This window comes from Salmo trutta, chromosome 7 (genome assembly GCF_901001165.1).
Source record: "Salmo trutta chromosome 7, fSalTru1.1, whole genome shotgun sequence".
Taxonomy (NCBI): domain Eukaryota; kingdom Metazoa; phylum Chordata; class Actinopteri; order Salmoniformes; family Salmonidae; genus Salmo; species Salmo trutta.
In genome coordinates this window covers 51,271,815-51,283,300 of record NC_042963.1, presented here as the reverse complement: position 1 = coordinate 51,283,300, position 11,486 = coordinate 51,271,815, and positions in this window count along the sequence as shown.

Here is an 11,486-nt window from a genome sequence, read left to right as displayed (position 1 = left end):
TACTGTACAACATTCTACAGTATAATTCATGAAAGCCTGGCTGGAATGGTGTATTGGAAGAATGAATGGATGGTGGATTGGATTTGATTTATTAGGATCCCCATTAGCCGATGCCAATGGCGACAGTTAGTCTTACTTGGGTCCGACACATAATTAAAAACACATTACAGACAAAAGACTACAATTTACATACAGTACATTATAAAAACCTTAACATGTAGTGTGTGCATCTATCCATTACACATACAGCGCATTCGGAAAGTATTCAGACCCCTGGACTTTTTCCACATCTTGTGTCACGTCCTGGCCAGTATAAGGGTTAATTAGTATTGTAGTTTGGTCAGGACGTGGCAGAGGGTATTTGTTTTATGTGGTTCTGGGTGTTGTATGAGTTAGGAGGGCATTTGATTTAGTATTCCGGGGTTTTGGGCACTGAGTGAGTTTCATGAATTCTATGTTGAGTCTAGTGTGTCTGTTTCTATGTTTGGATTCATTGGGGTTGGGACTCTCAATTGAAGGTAGGTGTTGTCTATTTGCCTTTGATTGAGAGTCCCATATATGTGGGTGTGTTTGTTTGTCTTTTGTGGGAGATTGTTCTGTGTTGAGCCTTAGGCTTTGCCAGACTGTTTTTGTCGTTCGTGTTTTTTTTACAGCCCTGTCGATGTGAATGGGGGCGTGTTCAGCCCTCTTTTTCCTGTAGTCCACGTCTTGCTCACGTTGAGGGAGAGATTGTTGTCCTGACACCCCTCCCAGGTCTCTGACCTCTTTCCTATAGGCTGTCACATCGTTGTCTGTGTTGCATACCCTTATCACCTGGGGCGGTATGCAAATTGGAGTGGGTCTAGGGTTTCCGGGATGATGGTGTTGATCTGAGTCATGACCAGCCTTTCAATGCACTTCATGGCTACCGACGTGAGTGCTACAGGACGGTAGTCATTTAGGCAGATTATGTTCGCTTTCTTGGGCACAGGGACTATGGTGGTCTGCTTGAAACATGTAGGTATTACAGACTCGGTCAGGGAGAGGTTGAAAATGTCAGTGAAGACACTTGAAAGTTGGTCCGTGCATGCTCTGAGTACACGTCCTGGTAATCTGTCTGGCTTCGTGGCCTTGTGAAAGTTGACCTGTTTGAAGGTCTTGCTCACATCGGCCACAGAGAGCATGATCACACAGTCGTCCAGAACATGCTGGTGCTCTCATGCATGCTTCAGTGTTGCTTGCCTCGACGCGAGCATAAACGGCATTTAGCGTGTTTGGTAGGCTCACTTCACAGGGCAGCTCGCGGCTGGGTTTCCCTTTGTAGTCCGTAATAGTTTTTAAGCCCTGTCACATCCGATGAGCACCAGAGCCGGTGTAGTAGGATTCAATCTTAATCCTGTATTGAACCTTTGCCTGTTTGATGGTTCGACTGAGGGCATAGCCCGATTTCTTATAAGTGTCCAGATTAGTGTCCTGCTCCATGAAAGTGGCAGCTCTTTAGCTCGGTGCGGATGTTGCCTCTAATTCATGGCTTCTGGTTGGGATATGTACGTACGTTCACTGTTGGGACGACGTTGTTGATGCGCCTATTGATGAAGCCGTTGACTGAGGTGGTATACTCCTCAATGCCATTGGATGAATCCCGGAACATATTCCAGTCTGTGCTAGTAAAACAGTCCTGTAGCGTAGCATCCGCTACATCTACATCTGAGTCACTGGTACTTCCTGCTTTAGATTTTGCTTGTAAGCAGGAATCAGGAGGATAGCATTATTAACAGATTCTACATTTACATTTTACATTTACGTCATTTAGCAGATGCTCTTATCCAGAGCGACTTACAAATTGGTGCATTCACCTTATGATATCCAGTGGAACAACCACTTTACAATAGTACATCTATATCTTTTTTGGGGGGGGGGGGGGTTAGAAGTATTACTTTATCCTATCCCAGGTATTCCTTAAAGAGGTGGGGTTTCAGGTGTCTCTGGAAGGTGGTGATTGACTCCGCTGTCCTGGCGTCGTGGGGAGCTTGTTCCACCATTGGGGTGCCAGAGCAGCGAACAGTTTTGACTGGGCTGAGCGGGAACTGTGCTTCCACAGAGGTAGGGAGGCGAGCAGGCCAGAGGTGGATGAACGCAGTGCCCTTCTTTGGGTGTAGGGACTGATCAGAGCCTGAAGGTACGGAGGTGCCGTTCCACTCACAGCTCCGTAGGCAAGCACCATGGTCTTGTAGCAGATGCGAGCTTCAACTGGAAGCCAGTGGAGTGTGCGGAGGAGCGGGGTGACGTGAGAGAACTTGGGAAGGTTGAACACCAGACGGGCTGCGGCGTTCTGGATAAGTTGTAGGGGTTTAATGGCACAGGCAGGGAGCCCCGCCAGCAGCGAGTTGCAGTAATCCAGACGGGAGATGACAAGTGCCTGGATTAGGACCTGCGCCGCTTCCTGTGTAAGGCAGGGTCGTACTCTGCGAATGTTGTAGAGCATGAACCAACAGGATCGGGTCACCGCCCTGATGTTAGCGGAGAACGACAGGGTGTTGTCCAGGGTCACGCCAAGGCTCTTAGCACTCTGGGAGGAGGACACAATGAAGTTGTCAACCGTGATGGCGAGATCATGGAACGGGCAGTCCTTCCCCGGGAGGAAGAGCAGCTCCATCTTGCCGAGGTTCAGCTTGAGGTGGTGATCCGTCATCCACACTGATATGTCTGCCAGACATGCAGAGATGCGATTCGCCACCTGGTTATCAGAAGGGGGAAAGGAGAAGATTAATTGTGTGTCATCTGCGTAGCAATGATAGGAGAGACCATGTGAGGATATGACAGAGCCAAGTGACTTGGTGTATAGCGAGAATAGGAGAGGGCCTAGAACTGAGCCCTGGGGAACACCAGTGGTGATAGCACATGGTGCGGAGACGGATTCTCGCCACGCCACCTGGTAGGAGCGAACTGTCAGGTAGGACGCAATCCAAGAGTGAGCCGTGCCGGAGATGCCCAACTCGGAGAGGGTGGAGAGGAGGATCTGATGGTTCACAGTATCAAAGGCAGCAGATAGGCCTAGAAGGATGAGAGCAGAGGAGAGAGAGTTAGCTTTAGCAGTGCGGAGAGCCTCCGTGACACAGAGAAGAGCAGTCTCAGTTGAATGACCAGTCTTGAAACCTGACTGATTTGGATCAAGAAGGTCATTCTGAGAGAGATAGCAAGAGAGCTGGCCAAGGACGGCACGCTCAAGAGTTTTGTAGAGAAAAGAAAGAAGGGATACTGGTCTGTAGTTGTTGACATCGGAGGGATCGAGTGTAGGTTTTTTGAGAAGGGGTGCAACTCTCGCTCTCTTGAAGACGGAAGGGACGTAGCCAGTGGTCAAGGCTGAGTTGATGAGCGAGGTGAGGTAGGGGAGAAGGTCTCCAGAAATGGTCTGGAGAAGAGAGGAGGGGATAGGGTCAAGCGGGCAGGTTGTTGGGCGGCCGGCCGTCACAAGTTGCAAGATTTCATCTGGAGAGAGAGGGGAGAAAGAGGTCAAAGCTTGCGGTAGGGCAATGTGAGCAGGACCAGGGGTGTCGTTTGACTTAACAAACGAGGATTGGATGTCGTCAACCTTCTTTCCAAAATGGTTGACGAAGTCATCCACAGAGAGGGAGGAGGGGGGGAGGAGGATTCAGGAGGGAGGAGAAGGTGGTAAAGAGCTTCCTAGGGTTAGAGGCAGATGCTTGGAATTTAGAGTGGTAGAAAGTGGCTTTAGCAGCAGAAACAGAGGAAGAAAATGTAGAGAGGAGGGAGTGAAAAGATGCCAGGTCCGCAGGGAGGCTAGTTTTCCTCCATTTCTGGTCAGCTGCCCGGAGCCCTGTCCTGTGAGCTCGCAATGAGTCGTCAAGCCACGGAGCAGGAGGGGAGGACCGAGCCGGCCGGGAGGATAGGGGACATAGAGAGTCAAAGGATGCAGGAAGGGAGGAGAGGAGGGTTGAGGAAGCAGAATCAGGAGATTGGTTGGAGAAGGATTGCGCAGAGGGAAGAGATGATAGGATGGAAGAGGAGAGAGTAGCAGGAGAGAGATAGCGAAGGTTGCGACGGCGCAATACCATCTGAGTAGGGGCAGAGTGAGTAGTGTTGGAGGAGAGCGAGAGGGAAAAGGATACAAGGTAGTGGTCGGAGACTTGGAGGGGAGATTAGTAGAAGAACAGCATCTAGTAAAGATGAGGTCAAGCGTATTGCCTGCCTTGTGAGTAGGGGGGGACAGTGAGAGGGGGAGGTCAAAAGAGGAGAGGAGTGGAAAGAAGGAGGCAGAGAGAAATGAGTCAAAGGTAGACGTAGGGAGGTTAAAGTCACCCAGAACTGTGAGGGGTGAGCCATCCTCAGGAAAGGAACTTATCAAGGCGTCAAGCTCATTGATGAACTCTCCAAGGGAACATGGAGGGCGATAAATGATAAGGATGTTAAGCTTGAACGGGCTAGTGACTGTGACAGCATGGAATTCAAAGGAGGAGATAGACAGATGGGTCAGGGGAGAAAGAGAGAATGTCCACTTGGGAGAGATGAGGATTCCAGTGCCACCACCCCGCTGACCAGATGCTCTCGGGGTATGCAAGAACACGTGGTCAGACGAGGAGAGAGCAGTAGGAGTAGCAGTGTTTTCTGTGGTAATCCATGTTTCCGTCAGCGCCAAGAAGTCGAGGGACTGGAGGGTAGCATAGGCTGAGATGAACCCCTGCCTTGTTGGCTGCAGACTGGCAGTTCCAGAGGCTGCCGGAGACCTGGAACTCCACGTGGGTCGTGCACGTTGGGACCACCACGTTAGAGTGGCAATGGCCACGCGGTGTGAAGCGTTTGTGTGGCCTGTGCAGAGAGGAGAGAACAGGGATAGACAGACACATAGTTGACAGGCCACAGGAGAGGCTACGCTAATGCAAAGGAGATTGGAATGAAAATTAACTAAACAACTGGGGAAGCGAGAGAGCACTAACCATTCACTGAAACACTCAAATATAACTTTTCCAACTTCCACTTTAGAAATTATAATTGATGTAAACTACAGTGGTTCAATGTTTCCAGGAATAGGCTCAAACTTAGTTTATTCAGCTAGATAACTTGGTACAGTATTCTTCCGTGAAACCCACCCAGTGCACTGTATCCTATGACGCCGTAGCTAACTAGCATGCTAGCATCCAATAACACACGGTTAGCACCAATACTTGGTTACAACAAACTACCAATGGATCATTCGTGTCCGTGTCTAGTTCCTTTCATAACACAGAAGTAATTAAACGTTGGCTAGCTAACACAAAGTCAGTCCTGCTAGCTACACAAGTGGGCTACACATCTCAAATGTTCAGAAAGTTAACCTTTCGTTGCAAACATCTTATTGACTAGAAATGATACAGTACTGCTAGCTGGTAGAGTTGGCTAGCTAGCAATGGCTGCGTTTACCTTTATCTTTAATACAAAGACAACTATGTAGCTAGCTAACATTACACTAATCAAAACGTTCCGTTGTAATGTATTTCGTTTCTACAGTACTGCTAGTTGGTAAAGTTGGTTAGCTAGCAGTGGCTGTGGTGTTGTGGTGTTCACTGCGAATGAGTACAGCTGGCTAGCTAACCTTGTTAGTTTCTCAAAGCTACACCTTTATCCTTGATACAAAGACAGCAAAGACAACTATGTAGCTAGCTAGCTAGCTAATCAAATCAAATCGTTCCGTTGTAATGTAATGAAATGTAATATTACCCGCGAAGCGAAGTACAGCACGACTACTCACTCCAGCATCCAAATGGATGGCAAGGGAGAGCTTTGTACGCGTCTCAGTGTTTTGGAGTTAAGGTGGTCTAGAGTTTTTTTCCCTTTGGTTGCACATGTGACATGTTGGTAGAAATTATGTAAAACGGATTGAAGTTTACCTGCATTAAAGTCCCTGGCCAGTAGGAGGGTCGCTTCTGGATGAACATTTTCTTGTTTCTTTATGGCCTTATAAAGCTGGCTGAGTGCGGTCTTTGTGCCAGCATCAGTTTGTGGTGGTAAATAGACGGCTACGAAAAATATAGATGAAAACTCTCTTGGTAGATAGTGTGGTCTACAGCTTAACATGAGGTACTCTACCTCAGACGAGCAATACCTCGAGACTACCTTAATATTAGACATTGTGTACCAGCTGTTATTGACAAATAGACACACAAACCCACCCCTCCTCTTACCAGACGTAGCTGTTCTGTTCTGCCGATGCACGGAAAACCCAGCCAACTGTATATTATCTGTGTCGTCGTTCGGACACGACGCAGTGAAACATAAGATATTACAGTTTTTAATGTCCCGTTGGTAGGATAGTCTTGAACGGAGCTCATCCAGTTTATTCTCCAGTGATTGCATGTTGGTCAATAGAACGGATGGTAGAGGTCTGTTACCCACTCGCCGAAAATTCTCACAAGGCACCTTGATCTCCGCCCCCTGTATTTCCTTATTTTCTTAATGCGAATGACAGGGATTTGGGCCTTCTCTGGGAGCAACATTATATAATTTGCGTCAGACTCATTAAAGAAAATATATTTGTCCAGTTCGAAGTGAGTAATCGCTGTTCTGATATCCAAAAGCTCTTTTCGGTCATAAGAAACGGTAGCATCAACATTATGCACAAAATAAGTTCCAAATAATGCAAAAAAACACTCAATAGCCCATAAGGAGCCCGTAAAACGGCAGTCATCCCCAGTCCAAAGCCATTCTTTCAATTTAGTCTTCTCAACTTGTTCAACATTCACACCATTCATTTCCAGATTCAGCTGAGGTCTAGAACTTGGGTTATGATTTGTACCAAATACAATGCTCTTAGTTTTAGAGATGTTCAGGACCAGTTTATTACTTGCCACCCATTCCAAAACAGACTGCAACTCTTTGTTAACTTCATTAGCTGTGGTTGCTGATGCGTATATGTGTCACGCCCTGACCATAGAGAGCCCTTGGTTCTCTATGGTGTAGTAGGTCAGGGCGTGACTAGGGGGTGATCTATCATATCTATTTCTATGTTGGTGCTAATGTGGTTCCCAATTAGAGGCAGCTGTTTATCGTTGCCTCTGATTGGGAACCATATTTAGGTAGCTATTTCCCCACCTGTGTTTTGTGGGATATTGATTGTTTGTTAGTGTGTTTGGGCACTACGTCCTCACGGTCTTTGTAAGTTTTGTTATTTTGTTTTGTTAGTTTCACTTAAATAAATATGTGGAACTATACTAATGCTACGCCTTGGTCCGCTCATTTCCAAGACCGTGACAGAATATCCCAGCCACGCAGGACCAAGCAGCGTGAAAATGAGGTAAAGGAGTTTTGGTTTTGGGAGGACATGAGAGGACACGAGACCCTTCCTTGGCTGGAGTCGCCAAGGAGCATAAAGGGACAGCAACGACGCCGGGGACCGCGGCCGCAGAAACCCTAAGAGTTTTTGGGGGGTCGGCACATGGAGCGGTCGGCGGAGCAGCGGGGAGTGACAGAGCCCGAATGGCAAACTCTGGAGGAGTTTAACGAGGGATACCGGAGAGAGATTTTGGCGAGGAGTATGCTGCAGCGCAGGCGCGCTGAAGAGCGCCTTCTCAGCCCGGTACCATCTGTGCCGGCTCCACGCACCAGGCCACCAGTGCGCCTCCCCAGCCCGGTACATCCTGTGCCTGCTCCCTGCACTCGACCTGAAGAGCCAGAGACCGTCAGGGAGGCAATGGAGAAGTTGGGAGAGAGAGATGAGAGAGATGTTGTGCAAGTGTGTTCTGCTCAACATCCGACCAGAGGATCCGGTTAGCAGACTGGTGCAACCTGGGCCGGCTCCACGCATCTGGCCTCCAGTTCGCCTCCCCTGTCCGGTACGTCCTGTGTCTCCTCCTCGCATTCGCCCTGAAGTGCGTGTCCCCAGTCCGGTACGTCCTGTGCCTGCTCCCGGCACTTGCCCTGAAGAGCGTGTCACCAGTCCGGTGCAACCTGTGCCGGCTCCACGCATCAGACCTCCAGTGCGCCATCCCAGTCCGGTCCGTCCTGTGCCTGCTCCCCGCACTCTCCCTGAAGTGCGTGTCACCAGTCCGGTGCCACCTGTACCGGCTCGACGCACTAGGTCTCCAGTGCACATTCAAAGTCCAGAGCTTCTGGTGACGGTTCACAGTCCAGAGCTTCCGGCGACGGTTCACAGCCCGGAGCTTCCGGCGACGGTTCACCGTCTGGAGCTTCCGGCGACGGTCCACGGTCCGGAACCTCCTGCGCCGGTCCACGGTCTGGAACCTCCTGCGACGGTCCACGGTCCGGAACCTCCAGCGACGGTCCACGGTCCGGAACCTCCAGGGACGGTCAACGGTCCGGACCTTCCAGGGACGCTCAACGACACGGAGCTTCCAGGGATGCTCAACGGTCCAGAGCTTCCCGGGAAGGTCAACGGCCCGGAGCTTCCAGTGATGGTCAACGGTCCGGAGAGTCCAGGCATGTTGTCCAGTCCCGCTTCATGGCAGGAGCTTTCCTCTGCGCCGGTGCCCAGTCCAGGCACGGTGTCCAGTCCTGCTCCATGGCTGGAGCCTTCTTCTGCGCTGGTGCCCAGTCCAGGCACGGCGTCCAGTCCAGCTCCAGGGCAGGAGCCTTCCTCTGCGCCGGTGCCCAGTCCAGGCACGGCGTCCAGTCCAGCTCCAGGGCAGGAGCCTTCCTCTGCGCCGGTGGCCAGTCCAGGCACGGCGTCCAGTCCCGCTCCATGGCGGGAGCCTTTCTCTGCGCCGGGGCCCAGTCCAGGCACTGCGTCCTGTCCAGCTCCATGGCCGGAGCCCACCTTTGCGCCAGTGCCCAGTCCAGGCACGGCGTCCAACCCAGCTCCATGGCCGGAGCCCTCCTTTGCACCGATGTCCAGGCACGACCTGCACCGGAGCCGCCACCGACACTAATCACCCCCCCCACCCTCCCCATTTGGTTTCAGGTTTTGCGGCCGGAGTCCCACCTTTGGGGGGGTACTGTCATGCCCTGATGATGTAGTAGGTCAGGGCGTGACTAGGGGGTGATCTAGTATATCTATTTCTATGTTGGTGCTAATGTGGTTCCCAATTAGAGGCAGCTGTTTATCGTTGCCTCTGATTGGGAACCATATTTAGGTAGCTATTTCCCCACTTGTGTTTTGTGGGATATTCATTGTTTGTTAGTGTGTTTGGGCACTACGTCCTCACGGTCTTTATAAGTTTTGTTATTTTGTTTTGTGGCAAACTCTGGAGGAGTTTAACGAGGGATACCGGAGAGAGATTTTGGCGAGGAGTATGCTGCAGCGCAGGCGCGCTGAAGAGCGCCTTCTCAGCCCGGTACCATCTGTGCCGGCTCCACGCACCAGGCCTCCAGTGCGCCTCCCCAGCCCGGTACATCCTGTGCCTGCTCCCTGCACTCGACCTGAAGAGCCAGAGACCGTCAGGGAGGCAATGGAGAAGTTGGGAGAGAGAGATGAGAGAGATGTTGTGCAAGTGTGTTCTGCTCAACATCCGACCAGAGGATCCGGTTAGCAGATTGGTGCAACCTGGGCCGGCTCCACGCATCTGGCCTCCAGTGCGCCTCCCCTGTCCGGTACGTCCTGTGTCTCCTCCTCGCATTCGCCCTGAAGTGCGTGTCCCCAGTCCGGTACGTCCTGTGCCTGCTCCCCGCACTTGCCCTGAAGAGCGTGTCACCAGTCCGGTGCAACCTGTGCCGGCTCCACGCATCAGACCTCCAGTGCGCCATCCCAGTCCGGTCCGTCCTGTGCCTGCTCCCCGCACTCTCCCTGAAGTGCGTGTCACCAGTCCGGTGCCACCTGTACCGGCTCGACGCACTAGGTCTCCAGTGCACATTCAAAGTCCAGAGCTTCTGGTGACGGTTCACAGTCCAGAGCTTCCGGCGACAGTTCACAGCCCGGAGCTTCCGGCGACGGTTCACCGTCTGGAGCTTCCGGCGACGGTCCACGGTCCGGAACCTCCTGCGACGGTCCACGGTCCGGAACCTCCAGCGACGGTCCACGGTCCGGAACCTCCAGGGACGGTCAACGGTCCGGAGCTTCCAGGGACGCTCAACGACACGGAGCTTCCAGGGATGCTCAACGGTCCAGAGCTTCCCGGGAAGGTCAACGGCCCGGAGCTTCCAGTGATGGTCAACGGTCCGGAGAGTCCAGGCATGTTGTCCAGTCCCGCTTCATGGCAGGAGCCTTCCTCTGCGCCGGTGCCCAGTCCAGGCACGGTGTCCAGTCCTGCTCCATGGCTGGAGCCTTCTTCTGCGCTGGTGCCCAGTCCAGGCACGGCGTCCAGTCCAGCTCCAGGGCAGGAGCCTTCCTCTGCGCCGGTGCCCAGTCCAGGCACGGCGTCCAGTCCAGCTCCAGGGCAGGAGCCTTCCTCTGCGCCGGTGGCCAGTCCAGGCACGGCGTCCAGTCCCGCTCCATGGCGGGAGCCTTTCTCTGCGCCGGGGCCCAGTCCAGGCACTGCGTCCAGTCCAGCTCCATGGCCGGAGCCCACCTTTGCGCCAGTGCCCAGTCCAGGCACGGCGTCCAACCCAGCTCCACGGCCGGAGCCCTCCTTTGCACCGATGTCCAGGCACGACCTGCACCGGAGCCGCCACCGACACTAATCACCCCCCCCACCCTCCCCATTTGGTTTCAGGTTTTGCGGCCGGAGTCCCACCTTTGGGGGGGTACTGTCATGCCCTGACCATAGAGAGCCCTTGGTTCTCTATGGTGTAGTAGGTCAGGGCGTGACTAGGGGGTGATCTAGTATATCTATTTCTATGTTGGTGCTAATGTGGTTCCCAATTAGAGGCAGCTGTTTATCGTTGCCTCTGATTGGGAACCATATTTAGGTAGCTATTTCCCCACTTGTGTTTTGTGGGATATTCATTGTTTGTTAGTGTGTTTGGGCACTACGTCCTCACGGTCTTTATAAGTTTTGTTATTTTGTTTTGTTAGTTTCACTTAAATAAATATGTGGAACTATAGTCACGCTGCGCCTTGGTCCGCTCATTTCCAAGACCGTGACAATATGGTTGAATCATCTGCATACATGGACACACATGCTTTGTTTAATGCCAGTGGCAGGTTATTGGTAAAAATAGAAAATAGTAGAGGACCTAGAGAGCTGCCCTGCGGTACACCACACTTAACATGTTTGACATTAGAGAAGCTTCCATTAAAGAAACCCCCCTGAGTTCTCTTAGATAGCTTTGAATCCATGATATGGCAGAGGTTGAAAAGCCATAACGCATAGGTTTATGGTCAATAATATCAAAGGCTGCACTGAAATCTAACAGTACAGCTCCCACAATCTTCTTATTATCAATTTCTTTCAACCAATCATCAGTCATTTGTGTCAGTGCAGTACATGTTGAGTGCTCTTCTCTGTAAGCATGCTGGAAGTCTGTTGTTAATTTGTTTACCGAGAAATGGCATGATAGGTCTGCTGTTAGAACCAGTAAAGGCCGCTTTACCACTCTTGGGTAGCGGAATGACTTTGGCTTCCCTCCAAGCCTGAGGACAAAGACTTTCCTCTATGCTCAAATTAAAGATATGACAGATA